General features: G+C 54.0%; 1 long non-coding RNA gene and 1 other non-coding gene across 2 annotated transcripts in view; both read left to right on the forward strand.

Moving 5' to 3' along the window:
* Positions 1-2,835: 2,835 nt before the first annotated feature.
* Positions 2,836-26,009, forward strand: part of LOC132025808 (uncharacterized) — a 28,466-nt gene continuing 5,292 nt past the window's right edge. The window contains exons 1-2 of the long non-coding RNA XR_009406697.1: positions 2,836-2,925; positions 3,294-3,431. This is a non-coding gene — a long non-coding RNA (uncharacterized LOC132025808). The remainder of the gene's footprint in view (positions 2,926-3,293; positions 3,432-26,009) is intronic.
* Positions 2,972-3,045, forward strand: TRNAR-UCU (transfer RNA arginine (anticodon UCU)). The gene has a single exon. It is a non-coding gene; the product is annotated as a tRNA-Arg (tRNA).

Here is a 26,009-nt window from a genome sequence, read left to right on the forward strand (position 1 = left end):
CAGCAACACTTTATGAATGAAATAATGTATGAGCATCACCAGTTTGTCTGTGGGGTCAAAGAGTGGTATTCAGCAAGAGCATGAGTCATGCTTGAGTCACAGATCTTCAGAGAATTAAATCAGCATGAAAAATTTTTGGAAGGGGAATCGGCTCGGTTTGCATAAGCCCAAATGGCACACCTAGTTTCAAAGAAGAAAAAGATGTGTTGTCTTCAGTCATTTGGAAGGGCTTACCCTCCATCCTGCCTCGTTAAAGCTGCCACTTTCTTTGATTATTTCCCTCCTTATTTTTAAATTAAAAACCAAGTTTAGAGGCATTATTCACACTTATCAAGAAGCTGTCGCTGATTCGTGGATGATGAAGTGAAGACCTCTCTGCCCTCGGGGAGTCTGGAGGATTTTTGTTGATATAGATGATGAGTCTAAGGGGTCCTGAAAGGGGTTTTGTGCCAGAATGGGGAGATTGCTGTGGGGGTGAGAGAAAGAGAAAGAGAAAGGAAGGTTACTTAGGCAGCAGAGCCAACACTTGTAACTCGTGGGGCAGGAAGAGGATGACTCCTGCACCGAGAAGGCTTGGCTCATCTGTGTCCATAGTGTCCAGTATTGGCCCTACTTTGTAATGGGGAAGTGGTGGGCTGAGAAGGTAATTTTCACAGGGTTCGAGGCCAGTGGGTTACAGCTGGCTATTTCAGCTGGATCTTTCTGCTTTGAGAGTTGGGGTCTTTGTGGACACTTGGAAACTTGACGCCTTATTTGGTGGGCAGTAAGATTGGTTTTCTTCTCTCCCATACGCCCTTCAGTGTAGTCCCTACATGGGGATCTGCTCACAGTGTCCTGGAGGTTGGGACCGTGTCCTTATTTTCCCTTTCCAGCGCCAAGGTGGAGCATGGCAAGCCGTGAGTGAGGCTCTTGGAACCCGCTGGGGACCTGGTCTCTTCATTCAGGGTGTGGAGGACACGTGAGCTCCTCAGACGCAACGGAGTTTTGGGCAAGGCTCAGGACAGATGGATGTCTTGCATGGAGGACAACATCTTTATGAAGAGCAGGGGGTGTGTCTACATCTAAGAGCACTTTGACTGAGCCTGGTGGGACATGTCCTGAGAACCTGTTTGGCAGCCATGTGGCTCTTGGCTGGTATGTGGGCTTTATAGGCACTTGGACCTCCTGACTCGTCTCTCGACTGACATCTTGTTCCTAGTTGCCCCCAAGTAATGCAATATCTGGTCGGTGTAAGTCTCCGTGCTTCAGGCTCTTGGAGTGGTCTGGGGTACATGGATTTAGAATGTCCTGTTCTGGGCTCTTTTGCTCTATGTTTAGTATAGATACAACATCAGTTTCCCTATTCTGAGCTCCTGGCCCTGGGTCTCAGGGGGAAGACATGCTTGGTTGGGGTGGCTGCTTTCCCTTGGGCGTTGGTCATCTCCTTGACCCCCTGACCTGACTGAAGCATCTTGGTCTTGTTCTTGCCCAGATCTCATTCAGAATGGGCAGGGAAGCGTGAGTCTCAGAGTTCTAAGGGCCCGTCAAGACCTTCCAGTCTAACCACGTTGTGTTGCTATGTTCTTCTTCCCGTGGCCATCAGCCAGTCTCACAGGTTAGAAGGTTGGGTCTTGAGTTGAGATTGGGGTCAGCTGGCGGTGTCCCGGGTGGTGGGCCAAGGAAGCTCTTACTGAGAGGGGAGTGCGGGGAGCCCGAGTCAGTTCTCCGCTTTTATTGTAACCTTGTGAGTGGGAGTGAGCTGAGGAACACTGAATCTGTCTTTAAATCAATGCATTGTCATTGGGAGCATAAAGGGCAGTTGTCCCCTGGTGCATCTGGCAATCAAACAGGAGAGAGAGGGCTGAAGGTGGGGCAGGCAGGACTAGGATTAGACATTCCTGAGAAGCATGACGGTGAAAACCGCAACCAGCAGGGATTAGGGATTGCATCTTCTCAAGGAGGCTTTTAAAAAGAGGAGCTGTCTTCTTGGACCTGGGCTGGGTGTGGAGGTCTTTATATATGGTTGCGGAGGGCTGGCCCATTTGATTCTCCTGGGATGCCTCTGTGAAACCCAGCAGCTGAGAGAGCCTGCTCTTTAGATTAGGCAGTCCTGGGGAGAAAGGATGGCAGCCTTGGAGCTAGGGACGGCGGGGGAAGGGAGCAGGTAGGTGTTCCGGGAGGGCTGTGTGTGGACCACCTGCATTTCATTAGGGAGCGCCGGTCTTCCCTCCTCCCTGTGTTCTCTCTCTCTCTCTCTCTCTCTCTCACATACACACACACACACACACACACTCACACTCACACACTCACACACCACAAACACTCACCACTCTCCTGTCTCCTCCCCATCCATCATCCCAGTGAAGATGCTGAAGGCACATCACATCGGACTCTGGGTCTCTCTTCCTGGGCTTGACAGATGCAGCTCTTACAGCGGAGAGCTGGACCTGCCTCCGGGAGCCCAGCTTCCCTGCCGGGCTGCGCCGCCACCGCCGTTCACATGGCTTCTTTACGGGAGCAGCTCCTTTGTCTCCGGGAAGGAGGGCTTTCCTGAATCCCCCAGCTTTGCCCGGCCCCTATCTGAGTGTAGCGGGATTGGGATGAAACCACAATGAGGGAGAGGGGTGCGGAGGTAGAGCAGCTCCGCTTGCTCCCTGAGCTGGGTCGGCTCTGCTTGATTAGCATGAGAATAGAGAGACTTTCCTGCATCCTCCCTCAGGGATGGAGAGGAAGGAGCAAAGGCTCCAGCTCCATCCTACCCCATCAGAGCTCCTGGGACTGAAAATGACTACCGCCCCATTCCTCCGATCCCCGAGGACCCAGAACCCACAGTGTTGAGAAAAGCTCTGACGGAGCCGGCGGGTGGATCTCCACTCCAGATTTTCCAGCTGTCCCTGCCCCCCCACCGCGCGGAGCAGGATGCCGAGATGGCTGGTGATGCAGAAGGTATGTGCTTTTTCAGTTCTGGTGCTGATGCTGTGTGTGTGGTGAGGTCTCTGTGGCGCAATGGACGAGCGCGCTGGACTTCTAATCCAGAGGTTCCGGGTTCGAGTCCCGGCAGAGATGGTCACCTGGCAGGTGCCTCTTTTATTTTGTGTGTTGTCATGCCAGGTTGATAACTGTATTTATCTGTCCCCGGAGGTTCTGGGGAAGAGAAAGGAAACCCCTTTCCCCAGAAATCCTGGACCTCCCCTCCTTTTCCCTTCCCTCCCCCTTCATTCTTTCTCTGTTCCTCTTATGGGTTTTCATTGTCTAGCGAAGGCTCAGATGTCGGCAGCCGGACTGACACAGCCTTTGATTCCTGTGCTTCTTAGGAGGATCACCGGCACACAGGGACCGAGGTGCCAGACCATGGGTTCTGGGACCACGGTGGTTCCCTCCTTCTCCTCTGAGAACACAAAAAGGCAGATGGACCCACATGCCTATGAGGAAATGTCTAGCTGTCCTCTAAGGTAAGGGCCGCCTTGACCGGGGTCGGTCAGGAGATGGATGGGGTCATGCAGAGGACAATTTATTCACCATCTTTGTCACTCCTGGGGCTTTTTGTGCGAATGCTCATCACTCAGTTTTTCATCGACAAGGTGAGAGGTACTCATTGCTCTTTGTCTCGGTGGGATAAGCTGCCCAGCAGCACAGGAATGATCAGTGCTGACAAACTTGTCCCAGGAAACTCAAAGGTCTCATGCTCCTGCAAAAAGTTGGTAGCTTTGCCTGTTTACAAGCTTGGACGGTGGCGGTGGTCGGGTTCTTTCCATAATTCTGTTTCCATCACGACATCTCACCCCTCTCTCGCTCGGCATTCACTTCTGCTCTCCCTCCTTGCCCTGTCTAATGGCCACATTCAGCAAGATCGGGAGCTTGGGTTTCTATTCTGGGCTGGGCTGGCTCTCACTCTCCCTTGCATATCGTGGCCTCCAGCCTATTAGCTAGAGGGAGCTGCCCATGCCAGGAAGTGGCCTCCACCCCAGGTGAACCCAGGAAACCTGAGACACACACCTCTCCTCCCTTTGCTGGGGAGTCAGTATCTCTCCCATGTGCGGCTGTGCACGGGCATCCAGCGGACACAGGCTTGCCCTCAGGCTCTAGGAAGCTGGCGTGGGGATCGGGGGCCAATCCACACAGGGTTCCACCAAACCCTGCCAAGAGGCGGGAACTGACAGGGGAGAGCACTTGGGTGGGAGAGGGATGTTCCTGCCTTTAGGACACCTGACCTTTGTACCAAACTGAAACACCTGAGCTTCTCTCGAAGTACTCCGGTGCTTTAAAGGGACCTAAAATTCTTGCCGTTAAGAGCCCATAAAAATTTCCCTTTCTGAGCTCTTTGGGCAGAATATCAATTCAGATATCAACTCTCTCCCACCAGCCTCGTGGATGTGCCCTTTGGAGGATACGCGTGTGGACCAGAAATTTCCAGGCAGACCCTTCCATAGTCTTTCTTTTATTGTTAGCTCTGCCTATGCTAGGTGTTTTTTTGCTCTAAGCTCTGGCCTGAGAGGGAAAATCGGTGTTTGTGGGGTGGGCTGGGGTGGGGTGAGGGCGTTTGGCAAAGCAGCCGGTCACCTTCTTCAGCCATGGCCAGCGTACTACCTCCTTCTGGTTCCTATTTGTCATTCTGTTGGAACAGGGCTGCTCGCAGTGAGAGGTAGAGGTCGTTCAAGGTCAGGACAAGGGTACGATTTCACTGTGGCCTGTTCCAAGGTTTGCTCAATTCTAGAAGCTTTCGAGGAATAAAGGCTCCACATGACATTGTGGGGGTGGGAGGTTGGGGAAGCAGGGAGGGGCTGTGTGTCCCTGTGGGCACTGCACTCCGATTTGTCGACAAGTCTGATGAGGGTACAATATGGCCAGCTCCTAGGAGTGGCTCTCCGCCAGCGAGGACTGAAGCCCACAGACCACCCCAAACCTGCTTTCAGCCAGTCATTTCCACTGGGGACCTTGGAATTCGAAGACCTTGGGTTAAGAAAACCTCTCTGAACTTGAGCCCTGGGCTGCCCAGGAGAGAGGGTGGACTGATCTTTCCAGCTGGTGGAGTCCTTCAGAGAGGAGACGCTCCCTCTGTGTCTTAGCTGGGAGCTGGGTCTCAGCCAGGCAGGTTGAGGTCCCCGCTAGTTCTGTCACTCAAGGGGAACTAGAAGTTCCCACGTACTCACACACCAGCCAGTTTCTGAGAATGGTGTCGTGGGGACTTGAAGAAGGATATCATAAGCCCTGGGGGCAAGATTTCTCACACTGGTAAAAATTTCTTTATATGAGATAATAGCTTCCTTCTTAATACATGAGCGGTAACTTCTGATTTATGAAGATCATAATTTCTGTATTGTCATGTTACTCAGAATGCAGAATAGAAGTCGGTGGTTTTTTTCTATAAAGTCACTTCAGTGGAGGAGTCAAATGCTTCAGCGTGCTAGAGCTGGTCATTAATTCCCAGGTATACGGGCAAGATGTGCCTTATTTATTATTGTTTTCTCGGCGTCTGAAATATGGTAGGCATTTGATGGATATATTTAGAGAATTAATGCTGACTTAGATTGGCTATAAATTATGTAGAAGGGAGAGAAAGAAATGTAGCTTCTAGGAACCAGGAACGCAGGCAGTATCTTCATGCAGGAATTCATTCACTTTACAAATATTCCTCGGGCTCCTGCTTCCTGCCACCTGCCATGTCCGTCCCGGGGTCCACAACACCATCGCCCACTTCCTGCAGTGGGTGCGTGTTCCTGTGGCTGAAATGAAGGACAGATGGGCAGATACCATCATGGTAGCATCCTAGGTAGAGGTACCTGTGGGAGGAACTTAACTGAAGAGAAGAGGTAGACCGATAGGCCTGGCAATCACGGAGGACTGTCTCAGGAGGAGATATTTGGGTGAAGAATGAGTGAAACCAGAGGGAGCAATTAGACCCGGAAGGGGGGCACCAGCTAGATGGCTTTGGAGGATAGCACCAAGGTCCGCATGGTCAGGGCAGAGGAAGGCATGGGGAGACCAGGTCAGACATTAATCTGGGGCGTGTCACACAGGTGATACTGTTGGCCTGTCACACCCAACTTGGCCTTGTAAAGTCAGGCCAGATTTGCTTGCTTCTTCTTTCCTTTCCAGCAGTGACATTCCTAGGTCATGTAAGCTTCCTGTGCACAAAATTAAATCAACATAATATCCTCATTGTAATATAAGACAAAAGTAAAAGGAAATAAGTTTGTAATAATTGACCTGTATGCATACCTGCAGTCGTGGACCTGAAGAGTCTCCTTCAGTGCCGGGCTGGGGCTGTGTGAGGGCAGGACAGAGCAGGCGTGCCTCCCGCCTGACTTAAAGACCCCACGGGATGCTGTTGTCCCTTTCCAGACTGGAGATCGCTGTCAATAAATTCGTGATCCAAACAAAATTCAATCTTCTGGCAAAGATTGCAGCGTTTTGCATTCATGGATATTTTAGGACATTTTCAACCATGCAGAAAGCTCTCTGTATTTATATGTAAAAACAAGTGAGATTCGAGGCCCAGATACCAACAGCTCGCTTTTCAATAGGTCATTCAAAGGAAGTACACGCAGGAGGCAAGCCTGAATCATGTGAGATGCACCTGCCCCTTGCGGGAGACGCGCCAGGCCCAGGGACCCTTCTTCTCTACAGTGAGTCGCGGTGCCCAGTCTTCACCAAATCAGAAATTACACCAGATTTTCAAAACGCTTTCCCCGGGGCAATTTGAGACCCACCAGTGAGCTCTAACTTAAGGCTTGTGGGTCGGGCGTTCCTTTATGCTCATGGAAACCGTCGGCAGGTCTGAGCAGAGGAGCGATGGCTTCTCATTCACATGGTCTGAGGCTGATTTGGGCTGTGGGTGAAGAAGAGCATGGCCGGGGACGGGGCATGTCACAGGTGGAAGCAGAGAGATGCGGCACGGCGTTCCCCAAGTGGTGTGATGGTAGCACCGGCCGCGGAGGCTTTGTAACAATATCCGCCCAGAAAAGTGATTTATCATCTCGGCAGAGCGGAGCTGGCATGGATCACTTACGTTTTGTCTGCGAACTAATTACTTTTATTTATTGCCATTACAATGGTTGTCACCTACGAGCAAAAATGTGCGTTTTGTCTGTGTTTAAAAGCCATAGCAAATGGAACTGACTCCCCCAGACAGGATTTCAGTGTCTACGTCCTCAGTAATTTCTATAAATTATAATGGAACCAGATGTCTGTAAACTTCGCCGTGTCCTCCCTGGGAGCTGGATCTGTCTGCTTCTGGGATGGGGACGCTGTTTCCCGAGCACCCCGAGGAGGGGTCCTTGATAGAGCAGTGGTGGGACATGGGACGTGCATATGATAGATGACCCTGAGAGCAGGTGCTTGGGGAGGAAGTGGCGGTTGGGGGACAGAGGACCCGGGACTCAGTCTGAGGTCTTGCTGTTTGCTGGCTGTATGACCCAGAGGTTCACGAGGCCACTTGAGCCTGGTTTCCTCAACTAGAGATGAGCCAAATCATTCCCAGAATTAAATAAGGTAAAATGTCAAACTGTCTGGATTGTAAGATACCCAGTAGGGGAAAGAACACAAACCAGCTTCCTTTGTTTGTGGACAGTGTTCCAGCCATCAGGCTGGTTTCCTGGAGACCGTGGTAAGGATGTGGGGGACTTGGCCATGGGCCACATGTCATTGTCCCTTGGAAATGCCTGGTTGTCATGCAGTGCGGGGGGAGTAGACAGGCACGGAGTTACCTTTCCAGGGCACGTCCTCTCCCTGCGGTTGCTGTGGGGATCCCACCTTTCTCTCCGGGGCTGACCCTGGAGACTGTGCAGGGATGGGGAACAAGCCTCGGCAGGCCTGTGGAGAGGCCCCTGGGAAGCCTCTTTGGTGAGGAGCATAGGGCTTTAAAGCCGGGGCTAAGGCCAGTCCATCCCCATGGTGTGTGGAGAGGAGCCCAGAGAGTGGCTCCTGGCTCCTGGCTCCTGCCCAGGGCCCTTCCTGGGAGCGTTTCCTGCCACAGACCCTCCTCCATCCCAAGTCTGGGACGAGCGTCCCCCGGGAATCACTAACAGCCCCTCATAGTCTCTTCTTGCTTCTGCTACATCTACAGACCACTTTGGGGGGGAGAAATGGCAGCATTCAGAATAGCAGACAATTCTGTACCGATTCTATTTATTTTGAAGGAATCCCAAACTTTTTTTTCTTTTTTAATGATGCACAAACTTCTAACAATGTTTGTTAAAATCTGTATACGCAAGCCTGCTCCTGACAGCAGAGGAGAGGATTGCTGACCTCCAGATGTCAGGAGCAAAGGCAAAGTGACTTTTGCCAAGCACAGCATTTTCTTGAAGGCTTACATTCCTTTATGCTACATTCTAGTACAAATTTGGGGTTCTATTTCCTTATAGCTGCACTTTTTTAAGTACAGAAATAATTAGCTGGCCTTAAATCTGATGATAAGCCTGGTACGTGGTGTGCTGCACATACGGCTGCCTGGCTTAGCCGAGTGACAAAGAAAAGAAATACATTCCTATGAAAAATAAGCCTGCGACCCCTGAGCATCCACTCAGAGCTGAAGGGGTAGATACTCTGGAGACAGGGTAAGGGGCTGGAAACCTGGCCGGGAATGCACATGAATTCATTACTCATTCAGCAAACATTTATTTAGTGCCTACTACGTGCCAAGCATTGAACTAGGTCCTGGGACACACTGATAAGCAGATGACACAGATGATCACAATAAAATTGGGGCTGTGAGTGAAGGGGCCATCCATGGGGCAGGCAGGCCCGAGGCCGGCGCGCTGAGCTCTTCAGGGAGGCCGGGAGCTTCTTCCAGGCAGCGGCTCTGGAGCTGAGTCTGAACAATCACTGGGAAATGGCAAGGCCGGGAGCGAAGAAAGGATCTTCCTAGACCGAGGAACAGGGAACTCAAGGTGTCCCGGTGGCAGAGAGGGCAGAGGATGGGAGGCAAGGGTGGTCGCACCGGGGAGAGGGAGGCAGAAGGTGGCAGGGAGCGGAGTCAGAGAGGGACTCGGGGGGCTGACCCCACAGGGCTGCGTAGGAACTGTAGCGCGTTTTGTCCTTTTCTGAGAAACGAAAGGAAGTCACTGGAGAGTTTAAGCCAAAGACTGCGTGGTTAGATTTGCATTTTAGGAAGATGATCCCTCTGCAGCTCAGAGAACAGCGTAGAAGGGTAGAAGGTGCCCGGGTAGATGCTGGAGCGGAGTGGCCACGAGTGGGGCGTGGCATGGCTCGGGAAAGGTGGCGGTGGCGGCTGTGGGGGTGGCGGTGGGGATAAAGTGGAGAAGCAGGTTCGAGGGAAGTGTGGGAGCTGAAATATGCAGGACTTGGTGACAGAATGGAAATGGTAGAAAGAGGAAGGACTTGCCCAAGACGGCTCCACGATTTCTGGCTCGTGTCCCACTGACCAAGATAAGGACCACTGTGAGAAGAGCAGGGACAGGGCAGAAAACGGTGAGCCTAGCTTTGGGCTTCCCATTTTCAGGTGCTTTGGAGATTTCCAAGAGATGTAGGGTGTGTGTGAGGTTGGGAGCTGGGCCTGGGGTGGTGATCTGATCTGGGGAGTCCTCTGCGTGTGGGGACAGATGTTTGCGTGAGGTTACCTGGCAGAAAGTGCGGAGTGAGAGGGATCAGGGAGGTCAGACAAATCCAACACGGAGGAGAGAGAGAGAAGTCACGCAAGAGGGGTAGGTTGGGGACCAGAACCGCCCCACTCCCAAAGCCCAGGGAGTGTCCACAGCGGACCGTGGTGGGTGCCACATGTTCCTGGCATGTCCAGAATGGTCATAGCCCGAGCCACCGTTAGGTTAAGTGGCATGGAGGTTGGTGGTGGGCGCCGTCTGGGCATCTGCGGAGCGTCAGAGCAAGGAACTGGAGGGGGAGCAGAAGGCAGCCGGGAGGGAGGCAGGTCGAAGCAACTCTCAGAAGTTTGGCTGAGAAGCTGGTGAGCCCGAAGGCAAAGGCGGGGGGCACCAAACAAGAAGAAAGGCCTTTCTTGTTTTCTTACCGTTAAACGTCCAATTATGGACACTTTCACACATAAATACACCAGGTGGGATGGTGTGGGGAACCCTCCCAGAGCCCTGGCTCCGTCTGGATGGTGATCGGCTCGTGGCCACCCCACTGAGTTTGTGTCCCCGGGAAGGAGGTCATCGCGAAGGGGAGTCAGAACATTCCGGAGAGATGGAGAGAGAGAGAAGCGAGGCCGGGGGATAGCCAGGGTCTGGGAGGGTGTGAGAAGGTGGAGGGGAGGAGACCCGGCCTGCCGAGGCTTTGGGGGAAGCCGGCGGACACTCCTTTCTCGCTGCGGTGCTGACAGCGTGCAGTGCAGGTGTGCGCGGGGCGGCTTGCACGCCGGACGTCGGGAGAGGAGAGACGGCGGCTCCTCCGTCCTCCGAGGCCGCCGCCGCCTCCCTTTCAGTTAGGCTCCGAGCAGGTGGAAGCAGGAGGCGCGGGGCGTTCGAAGGGAGCGCGGGACGCGGGCTTAGTCGGTGCGGAGACCCGGGGACCCCTTTCCGGACGGTCTCAAGGCCCGTTTGCGGGAGCTGGACTGGCCCAGAGGAACAGGCTCCGGTGGCACCCATCGGGCGTGCGTGCGCCGCGGCCCGCCCAGTGTTTGCTCTCCGGGCGGGGCGCGGCTGCTCTGCTCCCTGGCAGAGGAGCGTCTGCGTGTGTGCGCGCGTGTCTGTGCGCGCGTGTCTGTGCGTGCGTGTCTGTGTGTGCGCGCGTGTCTGTGCGTGTGCATGCGCGCGTGTGTGCGTGCGTGTGTCTGTGCGCGCGTGTGTCTGTGCGTGTGCGCGCGTGTGTGCATGTGCATGCGCGCGTGTGTGCGCGCGTGTCTGTCCGTGCGCGCGCGCGTGTGTCGCGGAGGACACGGCTCCCGCAGCCCCGAGAGTGCGGGCCGCGGCGCAGATCCCACGGCGGAGGCGATCCCGGTTCTGCGCGCGCAGTGGGACTGGGGCGGCGCGACCCGGGTCTCCACTGATGGTTGCGCGGCGCCACCTGCCGGACCGCCCGTGTCACGGCGCCGGCCGCGCGACCCGACGACGCTTCCTCCGGGCAAAGGCCCCTCTGGCCGGCGGCTTCCCCCGCTCGCCCGCGCCGTGAGGCCCCCTTGCTCGGCTGCGCGTCGGGCGGGGACACGGCCGCGCGCTCTTCCCTGACTCGGTCCTGACTGGTGTCGGCCAGAGCCCGCGTCGCCCCGTCCGCGCATCCGCCCGCCCCGCGGCGCCCGCCGGGAGGAGCAGGTCGCGTCCGACTCACCCGCAGCCGCAGGAGCGGGCGCGGCCGTCGGGACCGCGGGGAGGCGCGGTTGCTATGGAAACCGGCTGGTCCCGGCCGGGCAGGCGGGTCTCAGCAGCGGTCAGTCCCGACGCGGTCCCCGGCTCCGCCCAGCTCCATCACGGGGTCCCTCCGGGTTTCCAGGGCGACCCTTTAGGACCCTGTGCTCTGCCACGAGTGACCTTTTCATAGTCCGACGGGCCCAGAGCAGCGTGTCCGTCAAAGAGTTTTCTCTGCGAGATGTCCAGGTCACACGACACTGCCCTCGGGGTCCAGGTTTGCGTCCAGGAACCCCGTCCCCGTCCCCCGATTCCCTCGCGCTGCGGGAGGGCGCGGCCAGTCACCCCGAGGGCGTCCTCTCCTTCAGTCCGGTCACTGACTCTTAATTACAGACTCAGCCGTGATTCACGGGGGTTCGGACCAGCGCCCGACGGCGGGACGGAGACGTCCCCGAGGAGCAAGTCTCCGTTTGCTGCCCCGGCGGCCTCCTGCGGGGCGACTCCGTGTCAGGGTGGGAAGCCCGTGGGGGCTCAGCGAGCGGGACCGGCTCCACTCGTCTTGGCGGGACTTTCTATACAGTGTGGGCGACACTGATGAGCTCATCCCAGAGGACTCCCGGTGAGGTCCCTGGCGGGGCAAGTCTGGAGAACGTGGCGCAGTGCCTGGGAGCTAGAGTTATGGAGGGCTTCCTGGAAGAAGGGGTGTTGACCATGACGGAAGGGGAGAACAGAATGATAACAGGAGGGCTGTGGGGCAGAAGCCTAATGGTGAGAGCCAGATCATGGACAAGCTGAGAAGCTTTTTCAAGGTGTTTGGACTTTTTTTTTTTTTTTTAACAATAAGTCTAGTCAGTATCCATCCCCAGTTATATTTTTTTATTTTTTAAATGATTATTTATTTACTTATTTGACACACAGAGATCACAAGCAGGCAGAGAGGCAGGCAGAGAGAGAGAGAGGGAAGCAGGCTCCTTGCTGAGCAGAGAGCGGGATGTGGGGCTCGATCCCCGGACCCTGGGATCATAACCTGAGTTGAAGGAAGAGGCTTTAACCCCTGAACCACCCAGGTGCCCCAGTTTTTTTTTTTTTTTTTTCTTGTGATGAGAATTTTTAAGAAGTTTTTAAAAACTTCTTTTTTGAAACTGCCACTCTTTTAGCAACTTCTAAATATACGGTGCAATATTATTGACTATACTCAACACACTGTGTATTACACCCCCAGGACTTATTTATTTTATAACTGAAAATTTGTCACCTTTTGACCACCTTTACCCATGTCGCCCACCCTGGCCAGTACCCCTGGACTTTATTCCAAGACTTTATTTTAGGAGCAAATACCAGGTAGATTCTCAGTGTGTATGTGTAAGGGAGGTGCTGCTCACACTCAGATCTCTATGTTGGGAAGGTTCTTATATGTTAGAAAGGTTATTCTTGCTGAAGTTTGGAGCAGGACTGAGGGGGAAACAGGCTGGACGTGGGTACAAACGTATGCGTGATGGGGCCTCGTCTTCTGCTAGGGCAGGGGAGCCGGAGACTAGTGAATGGATCGGAGAGAGGTTGCAGAGGTGCGACTTGTTGGAAATTGGTTGTCGAGGTATGGGAAGGAGAAGAGCTTAGCTTTCTGTCTTGAGCAGAGGGAAGAATGGAGGTTTCATTTACCAAGACAGGGAGTACGGAATGAGAAGTAGACTCACCAGATGGCCGGGGGGTGAGTGTTTCCCCTTTGCACGTGCCGAGTTTGAGACATCAACGTGTGGAGGCAGATATGTCAGGGAGCGTCTGGAGGAAGGAGCCCGGTGCCCTGGAGAGAAATCTGGGCCAGAGATACAAGTTAGGAGTCACCATCCTCTAGGGAGTGAATTGATGTTTTGGCTGTGGTCAGCAGCTCCCAGAAGGCAGAGTGAGCCAGGAAGGAGCCCCGAGGCCCCGCCGTCTGACGAATTGTTAGAGGAGAAGGAAGCCAGCAAATCAGACAGTCAGAAGGGGAGAGAACCAGGAGGGCAGGCGTGGAGCTGATTGGGAGAAGCTTCTGGAAAGGGTGCAGATGACAGAGCGTACACATTCCTGAGAGGGGCCGATGTTTTCTCTGGGATTTAGTAGTGTGGCCTTGTCAGGTGGGGTCCTGGTGGAGTGACGGTGGGCTTCTGGGAGTTCACAGTGCGTGGAGGGGAGGAAGTGGAGACAGCGAGTTGATTAAGTTCATCTCCCCCTTTGGAATGGGAGGCAAGGGGCAGGGGTGATGAGGGAGGGATGTTCTGTTTTTGGAAATGGGGTAACTGAGAGTGTGTCACTACTTATGGAAGTTATCACATACAGAACGGAAGGCCAAGGGATCCAGCAGGGGTCGTCCATAGGGAGTGCAGTCCCTGAGGAGGCAGCCAGTGTTAATCAAACCGCTGTCGTGCCCATCTGGATGCAGGAGCCGTTCCGAGAGCATTGTCCCTTTTATACAGACCCTCTCAGAGGTGCTGCTGTTAGGACCCCAGTTTTTGAGTTGGGGAAACTGAGGCACGGTTGGATACTGGGAGGAGCCAAGGCCTCGAGGGAAGCGGTAGAGCTGGGACTCATCCCCAGGCATCTGTCTTGAGACTCGAGACACTAACCCTGAGATCCTGTCACGGGATCCACAGCCCAGCTGGAGGCTGAAGTAGGAGATGTCCAGCCCCACCCTGTGACCCTGTGTGCGGGGGTGCAGGTGTCAAGGTGGTGGGTGTTACTAGTCTCCTAGAGTTGCCGTCACAGGTTACCCCAAAGTGGGTGGCTTCCAAACCCGCAGTTTGGGAGGCTGGAAGTCTACAGTTAACGGGCCAGCAAGATCTCGAAAAGGGGCTCTCTGACGCGGGGCTGCACACCTCCACTGTCTGCCTCTGTCTTCGTGCGGCTGGCTTCTCTGCATCCCAAACCTCTCTGCCCCTTTCCTGGGATGACATCTGCCACAGGATCGAAGACGCACCCTAAATGCAGGACCGTCTCATCTCGAGATCCTGAACTTCATCTCACCTGCAAAGATGCATTTTCCAAATAAGGTCACGTCCATGGGTTGGAAGATCTGGGCACAGCCTGTGTGTCCTGCTGCAACTAGAAAACTGAGGGAGCCCTTCCTAAGGGATGCCGTATCTTCTGGGAGGGAGGAACAGGAGTCATTTTCTGAGCGCGAACTCAGACGGGGAAGGATCGAGTTTCTGCGGAGAGTGACCCTGCTGCAATTGTTGTTGGTGTCTGGAGCCGGCTGAGTGTTTGTGCAGAGCAAGTCAGCTGTCATGTGCATAGAGTCCTGCGAGCTCCTCTGGTGGCAATGAGCCGCCTGGGCCGACCACTGACACGGCTGAGTTAGTCTGGGGCGGGCCGTGAGTGCCAAGGAAGGCAGAGACCGACGGGGTTTAGGATGTTGGCGAGCGTGGTTTTCTAGAGAAGCCGTGGACGTAAAGCCAGATGTGCGGGGAAGTGAAGTCAGACGGGGTGAATGGACGGTCCCTGCAGCCCGGACCCTGGGAGGAGTCCGTGAACCGGCTGTCTTCATACAAAGTTATGCTCAGAGCATGGGGTTTGGGCTGTAGTGTTTCACAGGAAGAAAAGAAACCGGTTGCAGCAGAATTAAAGAGACGGTTGAGAGATGGAAAAGTCAAGCATGGAGAAGGCAGGAGTCTGGACAGGCCACCGCGCGGACACAGAGCCCACGGGCCGGTGGCGAGGCCAGCGTGGAGGAGGCTGCTGAGGGTGTGGAGTGAGAGCCAGCTCCAGCACCGGGGCGGCTGCAGGAGGTGCTGAGGCTGGGCACCGTGATTGTCCTGGGGTGCCTTTCATCCCTGTAGATTGTCCAGAAAGACGGAGCCAACGGGGTGTGTGTGTGTGTGTGTGAGAGAGAGAGAGAGAGACAGAGAGAAGAGGGGAGGAGGAGAGGGGAGGGACCGAGAGGGGAGGAAGGAGATTTATTTTAAGGAATTGGCTCCCACACGACCGAGGCTGAATTCAGACCAGGGAGAGCTGATTGTATAATTCTAGTCTGAGTCCAAAGGTCTGAGAATCGGGAGTCCGTGATGTAAGTTCCAGTCCAAGTACTCGTTCAAAAGGCAGGACACTGATGTCTCGGCTCAAAGACAGCCGGGCAGAGAATAGTTCTGCCTTATTCTGCCTTTAATCCCACTGAGACCTTGGACTGACCGGCGGAGGCTCCGCCACACTGGGGAGGGCAGTCTGCTTTACTCAGCCCACCTGTTCACACACCAGAACAGTGTTAGACTAACTGTCGGGGCCCCCGTGACTCAGTCAAATTGACCCATAAAATTAACCATCACAACTGCCTTGATTGCACGTATCATCTCAATATTTTGGTCTTACTCTCCTCAATTATAAAATGAAGGGTGAACAAGATTATTTCTCAAGGTCCTTCTAAGGTCCTTCTAATTATAACTTTTGTGTTTTAAAGCAAAATTCCAAGTTCTTGGTGTGGAAACATCTTCTTAATGGAGTATAATTCAGAAACGGCACCTGTGAATCCGCAGATCTTAGAAACCGGCGATTACACTCAGGGTCTGACTGTCACTGTCTCCTTACCTGCCTCTCCCCCAGACCCCCAGTTATAAAGGTTTTGATAGAACACTTTCAACTGGAATGCCTGGGTGGCTCAGTTGGTGAAGCTTCTGCCTTGGGCTAAGGTCGTGGTCCCAGGGTCCTGGGATCGAGTCCCGCACTGGGCTCCTTGCTCTATGTGGAGTCTGCTTCTCCCTCTGCCTGCCTCTCCCCCTGCTTGTGCTCTTTCTCTCTCTCCCTTTCTCTCTGACAAATAATTTTTTTTTTTTTTTTTAAAGTGCACCTTCAACACTGCTGCTCTAGGAGCCTCTCATTAACACACAGTTCCGGAAGGTTCCTGGATGGCAGGTCCCAGCTCTGGTTGCAGAGGCTCTGCTTTCCCTGCGCGTTTGTGGTGCTGGAGCCGTGCCCTCTCGGGTGAGCTCGTCCTGCAGGTTCAGGAAGCGGACTTGCCCTCAGGGAATGTGCTCCTCTGTGTGACCTTTCTTTTTCTTTTCTTTCTTTCTTTTTTTTTTAAATTTAATTAATTTATTTTCAGAAAAACAGTATTCATTATTTTTTCACCACACCCAGTGCTCCATGCAATCCGTGCCCTCTATAATACCCACCACCTGGTACCCCAACCTCCCACCCCCCGTGTGACTTCCCTCCCCACCTGTGCCCTGGGGACCGGGGCCCCTGCTGCTGTCACATTGCCAGTGCTCCTGCCATGGCACTCTCCGTGAGGGATTGCTTGTCCTTTATTTCTGTCTCCCCATGCAATGACTAACACTGGAGATGGGGTGAATTCTTCGAGACTGATGTCATTTTATTGTGGGCTTAGGATGAGTCTGTCCTTCTCTGGCTTGTGGCCACATGGAGCAGCTCTTCGATGCAGGTCACGGTGCTGGGAGCCGGGAGAGGGATGAGAAACACGACCCACAGGGTCCCGACCCTCGCGAGGCCGGGGTGCCAGTCGCAGAGACTGACCAGGTGCAAGGGGAAGCCGCCGGAAGCAGGAGGCGGAGTTGTTGCCGTTTGTAGTGAGTTCGTCGTGACGGGAATAAGAAGAGAGGACGGTGGCCTTACTTTGGTGAAGAGGAACTCGACGTCTTGGTCAGTGGGTGACATGGGGGGGAACTGGGGAATCCTCCAGAGGCGGCTTGGGACAGAGGAAAGGGCTGGCCTTTCCTCCCCGGGATGCGCACGGGGCTGTGCAGGGACCTGGGCTGGTCCTGTCCAGGGTGTACTGCGGGGAGGGGAGGCACAGCAGGAGCATCACAGCGGAGGGGACGGTACCGTCCAGGGAGTAATGGCAGGAAAGACACAAGGTTGTAGGTCTGAGGTGTTCTAAAGATAAGCGTTGATTTAGGTTTGCTGATGTGTGTGATCAGATCTGCGGGCGCCGACGACAAAACAGGGGGGCAGGTAATGGGTGGCCGTGCACTGATCTGGGGGAGATCTGGAAGAAGAGAGGCTTCGGAGGTGGGTTTTAGGTAGGAGGGGGGACTGTGCACCCAGCGGTTCTACTTTCTCACCAAGCAATGAGGTGACGCCCTTCCCCGAGGGAGCATCCGTTCTCCCCGTGGGGCTGACACTAACTCGCTGGTTAGAGATCATCAACGCCCGTCTGGCAGCCCGTCTTGGATTTCTGCTGCTTTTGGCCATGAGTGGATTCCTGTTCACCTGTGCTTTTTGTTTTCTGAAAGTTGTTGGTTGTGGCAGTTTCTATTTGGGTTTTTTGTTGTTGTTGTTGTTGTGTTTTTTGGGTTTTTTTGTTTTTGCTTTATTTTGTTTTTTTTTTTTTTTTTTGATGAGATTTAAAATTCTGTGTCGGTGCCTGGGGCAGCATATCATACTTTGCGGGCAACAGCCGGCAGGGCGGTGGGCCTTGTGAAGTGGGAGAAGAACTCACCAGGGCTGACAGAGGGGCTTCTCGAAGGTTCGGAGGAGACGGCTGTTGGAGAAGGACCACCTGCAAGCATCATAGAGAAGAAGCGGGATGGAGGTGCGTGAGGCAAAGGCCCATGTGCCGCACAGAAAGTGCGTTTCCACCCTCCGCAGACTTAGTCCAGTCGCCACGACTCTGGAGGCTGCTCCGGTGCCCTTGCTGGACCCAGGATTGGGGACTGCCCAAGGGGCCCGTGCTCATCTGGGCTCCATTAATTCTTTATTGTGAAATAAATTATTCCTACCCAATGACGACTATACAATACAGACACAGTTGAAAACATGTCATTTCAATCATAAAATCCTCAGGTCCCAACGAGTGGGCTGGGAATGAGACCCCTGCCCGTTCCCTGGACAGCTCCCGGGTGCTTGCTCTCAACCCCGGGCACAGCCCTCACCCATCCCCTTAGCTTTCTGCGTGGTTAGACCTCAAACGTAGCTATCCCGAAATGCTGGTACCTGGTTCTGCTTACTTTTAAACTTCTTATACATGGAGATATGTTCTCTCTGTTCGCTAGTGATTATGTTTTTTGAGATTTATCCTGGCTTTTAGAGGCAAAACAGTTAACCTGCTTTCATCCATGCACACGGCTCCATGGCACGAAGACACCCCAATTCACTAACATACCTTGCCTTTGGTGGACACGTGGTCTGTTTCCACGCTTTCTCGTTTATAAGCAATGCTGCTGGGATAGTCTTGTATCTCCAGCGCTAGATTGTGCAGATTATACGCTCGGGAGATTGCTGAATCTTAGGCTATACTGTTACCGGCACATGTGTCATTACTTCTACAGCGATTCTCCCAATTTTGGACTGCACTTCCGTTACCGATAATCCCAGAGACTTTGCCAATGTGGAGGCATTGCGCCCGCCGGGTCAGCTCCCGGAGACGGTTGCACTGCAGGAAATGGGGGACACTGCAGGCCAGAGACGCTCTGGCCGCACATTTTCCTCCTTCCTTTCTTCCTTCACTAACTCCTGTTCTCAGACAGGAGGATCTCTGACCACGTGGAGGTGTTTGGGGGGCATCCCAGAGGCTGAGGATGTCTGCAAGCAGGAGGTGTGAGAGGTCAGAGGCAGAAAGGGCAGAGGGTGCTGGGGAGTCTGGAAGGCCTGTCGGGCCCTGGGATGGGGGGAGGCTGACTGGCACACACTTGGCCGTAATTCCTGGACCAGAGTGGAGGGATTCTGCAGCTGGGACCTCCATAGTCCTTGTGGGGCTGCCGCGAGAGTCACTGATCCCGAACGGACACAGAAGTGTGGGATCACTGACGGAAGTCGCGCCGTCCTGACGCTCGGGCCACCGCGTCTCCTGGAACGCCGGGCCGGGCCCCTGCGCACCCTGCGCACCCTCCCTTTCCCTGCAGGCTCAGCCCTGAGCCAGTCACGTTAGAGAAAGAGTCTAATCTTCACAAGACCCGTGAAGAGTAGGGGCTGTGCTAACTTCGGGGATGAGAAAACAGAGGTTCGGGTTGGGGGGGGGGACCTGTTTCGAGGTGTCCAAAGCAGTGCATCCGCATTGTCTGATTTCACCGGTGGAATCCGCCCCCGCTCTTCTGTCGTCCGGTCCTTCGGCGCCCTGTGGCCTCAACAAGGGCGTTAGACGAAAAAGTAGCTGTTCCCGTAACCCCTTGTGTAACAGTGAAAATCACCACGAGGCCCCGTCCGTGCTAGTAAGAGCGGCGTTCCGGACCCCGCAGGGTCCTTCTCCCTGACCTCGTCATGCTCATGGTCTTGGTGTCTGTCTCCGAGGTCGGCGCGCACTGCCTGTGGGGTTAGCCTGCCGCTCGCGTGTGCCTCCGGCCGGCCGGTCTTGGCTCTCAGGCTGGCTTCGGTGTCTTGGGGGTCATGTGTTATTTTGCTCGCGCCCTGTTTTGCTGGCCAAGATCATACCCCCCTCCTAATGCTCGGGGCTCTTAGTGGAGACTTTCCTGGGACGTGCAAACGCACGAACTCCCCCGTCCCTGGCTACGACGATTGTCTCCGAGAAGCAGTCAGGCTTGACAGCACACCCAGCGTGCCAGTGTCCCGGTCCCTGGGGACGCGGCTGTCACGGCCTCCTAGGCCCTTCACTTGTCTGAGAACACCTCAGCCTGCTGACGGGGCAGGGCCAGAGCGAGGCCATATCACTCGAATGTAGGAAAAGAGGAATATTTGTCTCCTTCTTGTAGGCTCGGGACGTCCAGTCGCCACCACGTGGGGTGAACCAGGAGGAGAAATGGCTCAGCCCTTCCCCCCGCACACCGTCCTGCTGCTTTCCATGCTGGGGCCGCTTCACCTGGTTCTCCAGCGGACCCTGTGGGCGTCGGGAATGTCCAGGCCATGATCTGAGGCGTTGTTCTCTGTGGCCAGCCCCAAGACAGGACGATGGAGTGGAACGAATCCTAAACTCTTCTCGTGAGGGTCATGCCCGGGAAGGCAAATACGGGGCCTTTGGCTTCAGTTCCCCTGGCAGCTGGTTGCTGGAACCTGGATCCTCTGCTTTCAAACTGGAGAGAGCATCTCAGACAATCAAGCTTTCTGGGAATGGCAACAGACAAGACTCCTGAGGCTTTGCTGGGTCTAGAACAGGGGCTGGCCAGCATTTTCGGCCAAGGGTCAGGTAGGAAATGTTTCAGGCTTTGTGGGCCTTTCTGTCCTGTGGAACATAAACCTTTGTGTGGATTTACAATCCCGTCGAAACTACAGACACCGTTCGTAGCTTGGGATCCCTACAAAGCTGGACCACAGGCTGACAGGGCCTGTCGCTTGCCAACCCCAGCCCTGTGAGGACACCCTCCACTCGAGAGCCCCGGGATTTGAGGGGAGGCGCCGCGGGCGTCTGAATGCATCAGTTCTGAGGGGAGCCGTGAGCCGAGAGAGCGGATCCAGCGCGACGACTCGGGCAGCAGTTTCTGGAGCACAGAATGGACGAGGGAAGGGAGAGGAAGCACGGAGCGTCCGGAGCACAGGTGAGGCTCCGGCGAGGCGCAGGGAGCGAGGCAGAGTCTCTCTCTCCTAAGCCGGCAGACACGCGCCCTGCTGTGTGGCGACTTGAGTGGGGACTTGAGTGGGGACTTGAGTGGGGATTCGTTCCCTTCTGTGGCCGCCGCTGCTGTCCTCTTTCAACCATGTCCCGTCACGGCCCTTCACTCACCTTCTTGCCGCTCTCCGGCTGGTTTATGCTCTTTCCATCCGTTTCAGGATCGAAGAGAGAGAGAGAGGCGGCGGGAGGGGAAGGAGCCATTGCCGTGGGGCGTCCGAAGGCAGCGGTGGCTGCGTAGGAGACAGCAGGAGCTGCGGGACGTTCTCTGTGGATCGCGAAGCAAATGCAGGAATACCAGGGGTGTAACTCTCATCAGAACACAAGCCGTTTTCATGCCCAGATCATCAGAAACTGTTCAAGGCAGCGAAGGGGAAAATCCAAACAGGAGCTGAGAGGTAACAGGTGTCCGGGAGAAAAGGAGGAAGGACCGTCCCGTGCTAAGCCACGTGGGAACACAGGGGAACCGGCTACTCCTCGGCAGAAGATAATTTGAAAGACAGATTTTTAAATACCCTAGAAACAGCGGCCATCCCAAGAAAGACCCATTTCCCCAGAATTCCGGAAGAGCCCTGAACCGAGACCTGAAGTATCTTGGCTTTGGTCTTTAGCAGGCTCCTTCCCAGCCGAGGCCGCTGGCCGGTGAGCTCAGCTGAGTCTGTTTCCTCATCGAGGAGATGGAGATAATAGGGTTGTTGTTGTTTGTTTGTTTGTTTCTATTTCATTCCACTGTTTGGATTTGCACACGGGCACAAAAGCACTTTGTAGAGTATTAAGAACTATGATTATGGCAGAGATATTATTCGTTTCAGTATTTTATTCTTACTTATTAGTGTTGCAGTAGCTGGCTGACTTTCCTGGCACACCCCTGGCTGTGTCCTGGGATGGACGGGTTTCCCAGGGACAAACTGCCTGTCAGATTTCTGCAGAATCGGACTGTGACAACGCGATTAAATCATTTCCAAGGATCTGAAGTCTCTAGAGTCCTCAGGTTATGAAAATAAGAAACATTAAAACCAAATGTATCAAGGACGGGACCCGATTCACCCGTGGGCATCCCTGTGGGCATCCTCGCTCCTGATTAGCTGGTCCCCTGGCCGTGTCTTCAGGGAAAGCAGCAGAGTTGCCCTGAAGGGGTCTGGAGAGCTTGGGGTCACCACGAAAGCAGCAGATGCCTGTCAGAAGAACATTGGGTGGGAACAAGGCATTCAGGAAGAGAGCAAAGGTCTTGGGCAACGGGCTGCACACTTGTGATGGAGGCGGGTTTGTTCTGCCCAGAAGTAGGGTGTCTGAGACATGACAGCTGGTGACCTTTCTTCCTTTGAGTTCCTTCCTGGGGCTGTGTTTCCCCAAACACATATTCTTAGAACAGCGTCCGGACAAAGCCTCTTGAAGCTAGGATGACGCGGACGGATACGTTTCCACCAAAACTCCATGCTCCCCTTCCAAGGGCCGCCTTGTGTCTGGATGGGGCTGGATGCCAAGGCACGTGAGGGGATTGATGTGTGTCTCTTACAGCCGACGTGCTTCAAAAGCCTTTTGTCTGCTTTCTTTTTTCTTGTCTGCTGCTTACTAGACATTGATGACACCAAGTCTTGAAGATGAAATGGGCCCCAGATGGAAGGAAACGGGGCATCCGGGTCCCTGCTTGAAGGAGAGCCGCCGGGTTGAGAGCACTTTCAGGGGACTGGGATGTGAGCAGCAAGTCCGTGTTCCAGCGGGATTTGGGGTTTTCTGAGGCAGCAGCTATTGGGACGTGGATTAATATGGTCTCTGATCTTCTCAAACCTTCCCAGACTGTTCTGTTCTCTGTATGTGGGATCAACTAGACCTTCCTGTTGAGCCCGTCCTCTCCCTCCGCTCTCCGGATCCTTTCCACCCTCCCCGCTGTCGTGTCCTCGGATGAATAATGACAGAGACAAAGAGCAAAGGCAACAGAACAATGATTGCTTCACTCATGAATTCTGTTTTTCACCCGTTCACTTCTTTCCCTCTACGTGACTGGGCAGCATGGCCACAGCCCAGGAGTTGGATGGGGCCCAGGGACGGATGTTGGTGGGCACCTGGTCTAAGCTCCTGTGCGGGGTGGCGGGAAAGTCCATAAGTTCCCTTGGTGGGACTCCATGTTGCGAGCCGAGAGGAAAAGTGTTTGCCACCACTTTACACCTAGGGGGGTTGTTTCTTCTTCATTTCTTATGTTCTATTTGGCAGTGTGCCCTTGAAATGTAGGATCTGTCGGTGGATCACCCTATGGTCGTTACCTGGTATATCAGGTTGACCCCGGAAGACCAGACCGTTGTTCCCACCTAAGATCGTGCTCGGTGCCCAGAGCCCAGATTTAAATACTTGGAAAGAAGAGAAGCCGAAGGCTGAAGTCACCCGTACTCGGCTAATTAATAAAAATCTAGGAAAGAAAACCAAACAAAAATAGGCTCTTACAAAAGCACACCAGACTAGTCCCTGAGATCCCATAATTTTCCCACTTAGGGGCATGTGCTCACGGGTACTCACAGTGTCAAGTAGTTTGTGCTCAGGGCGTCTGTCACTTGAGCAGCCGAGTGGTAAGCATGGTTTCTAAGCAAGGAAATCCCTCCCCAGTCCCGTGAGTGATTCAGCGGCTTAACCAGAACAGGGAACGGGGTGTGAGGGCTCCCTCCACAGCTCCTACCACTCATTCCTAGAGGAACTAGACAATCCCATCTGTCTTGAATCAGCCTTTAACTTTTCTGTCCCCAAACACGTGGTTCCCAGGGACAGAGCGTGATGAGCTGGATTCTGACGGGACTCTGCTTGGAAGCCTGATGCTGCCACTTACTGTCTCTGGGACTTGGGGCAAATTATCTCAGTTTCCCCATCAGTCATGGGAATAATCGTACGACCTACCACAGAGAGTTGCCAGAGGGATTAAACGAGCTAATAGATGTGAATCGTTATAACGGTAACGGCTCAATCACAATCGGCCATCGCTATTGTTTTTCTGTTGTGAGTTAAATGCATTTCCTCCTTTTGGGGCTTTTGTTGGAAGGGAACACAGCTGATCGTGCCCTCGGACTCTTGCCTCCATGTGAACACAGCTGACACGGTGTGCTACGTCAGCTTTGGGTATACGACACGGTGACTCGACCAGTCTGTGCGTCATGCCAGGCGTAACTAGGCTTTCCCTTCCAGCAGCACGGTCAGGCTTTTCTCTCGCGGGCAGCTCTGTCCCTTCTCCCCATGGATTCTCCCCGTCTTCCCTGGAATCCTGGCCCCACCCTGCTGGCCATTACACACACGCACGTCCAAGCCTGGAGGTCTGGCTCAAGAACTCTAACAAGACACATCACGTACGGACTCCAGCATAAGGGAAAGTGCTCAGAGATTAGCTCTACAAAGTTTTCATCACGAGAAAACATATTTGTAACTGTGTGATGGATGTCAACTAGATTTCTTGTGGTTATCATTCTCAATGTATGCAAATATTCAGTTATTAAAGAGTTATAACGGTGGGGGAGATTTTGAAGTTGGTGTAGGGGTATGGACTACCTCGAGTTTCCCCAGCTCTGTGGCGGCCGACAGTTAAGTCTAGGAGCAAATGACAGAACAACAGCTGTGACAATACCACGGGCCTTTAGAAAGGGGACTGGCCCCCTGAGCAAGCGGCCCAAGGCTCCTTGTGCAAGACAGACCTTATGTGCCTGGTCCTCCAGGCTCCTGTGAGCTCCTGTGAGCCAGGCTCCTAGAGGCTGCGGCAAGCTGGCTGGGTGGCCTGTATGGTAGGTAACATGTGACTGCCCCGGAAAAGGAGTGAGTTCAAGTGTCTTTTGCACATAGGACTCCGAACATCTTTTGGAGCAATGTTTTCTAAGTATAAAAAGGACTCAGGGAAATGAGTTGTTTCATTGTAGATGTTATAATTTTGAGATTATTGTATGTGTGTTGTAGAATAAACCAAATAAGTAAAAGCTGTTGGTGATATTAGAATCCAATATTTTCATTTCATATATACACACATTTTTTTTCCTGCAAAAAGCTTTATTTCCATTTGGCCCACAGTTTGGAAAAGGGCTCAGGGGAGTTAAAAAGCTGCCTCACGGCCGTAGGGAGAAGCTCAGGCACAAACCTTGGCACCAGAGGGAGGCCGGGGGGCCCCTCAGAGGCTGCTGGGCTCCAGAGGCTCCTAGTCACCCTTGAGGATGAGCCTTCTGCAGAGATGCTTGCCCAGCTCCGCCTAGGGGCCAGGCAGGCAGCAGAGGCCAGTCAGGAAGTCGTGCACCATGTTGGTGAATTTTACTCCTCGTCTAGGAAGTGGCTAGAGAAGGCACAGAGATGGGGTCTGCGTGGGCAGAACCCGAGCCATACAGATCCACACCGGTCTGGTCAGGCTCATCCTCTAGATCAGGGAGGTTTCACCCCACTCCCCTTAGGGTGGCTTGTGTGCAAGCGTGCCAAGGGGGTGTGGCTGCGGCGAGGGGTTTGCATCTTTGAGAGACACTCAGCACCCTCACACTTCTCAGTGGGCTTGCAGAAATGGCCGACACCCTCCAGATCCACACCCTCCTGGTGGAAACAGAAGCTCAGAGAGAGGCCGGTGTAGGAGGCCCACAGATGGAGGGTGATCAGGAGCGGACAGAGGCTTCAACGTCTGTGGAATAATTCTGTCGAATCTGGGAGCTCACGGTTGATCATTAATAAGGAGCGCAGCTCAAAATAGGGTGTTGGCTGGCCCTGGAGACAGAGGGTGGCCAAGGAGAGGGCTCTGAAGGTTAGGACTGGCAGAAAGGTCGGAGATGGTCGGAGGCTGGTAAGGGGCATCCTTGGGTCTGTTCCATCCAAACACTGTTGAAGCAAGAGACAGATCTGCGGACCATCAGGTGCATTGCTCAAGGTTTTCATTATATGAGAAAAGAGAAAATACAGAAGCAAAGAAGCTTAAGTTTAACATCAATACAAGCTCAAAATCATGTGTCATGTGATCGCACATAATCCGTATAAACTGTAGCATGTATTGTATACGACCTAATCCATGTGAAGGGTTAATCTATGTTATAGATCCATATGTAGAGGGGAGGCGGGGAGAAGGGGCGGGGAGAGAAGATGCCGGAGTTTGCTTTGTGCAGTGAAAGGAAGCAGTTCTGTCCCGGAGCAATGAGCACAGCTGACCTCCAGGTGCTGTCTGCTAAATGACCATTCTCACGGCCCTGCCGGCCGCCACGGGCAGCCTCCCCACGCATCCTCCCTGATTCCCGGTGACAGCTAAGGGTGCAGTCAGGCCGGGGGAGGGTCTCCGAACAGGATGCCGAGCTGCTCTCGGA

Source organism: Mustela nigripes, chromosome 10, assembly GCF_022355385.1.
Source record: "Mustela nigripes isolate SB6536 chromosome 10, MUSNIG.SB6536, whole genome shotgun sequence".
Classification (NCBI taxonomy): domain Eukaryota; kingdom Metazoa; phylum Chordata; class Mammalia; order Carnivora; family Mustelidae; genus Mustela; species Mustela nigripes.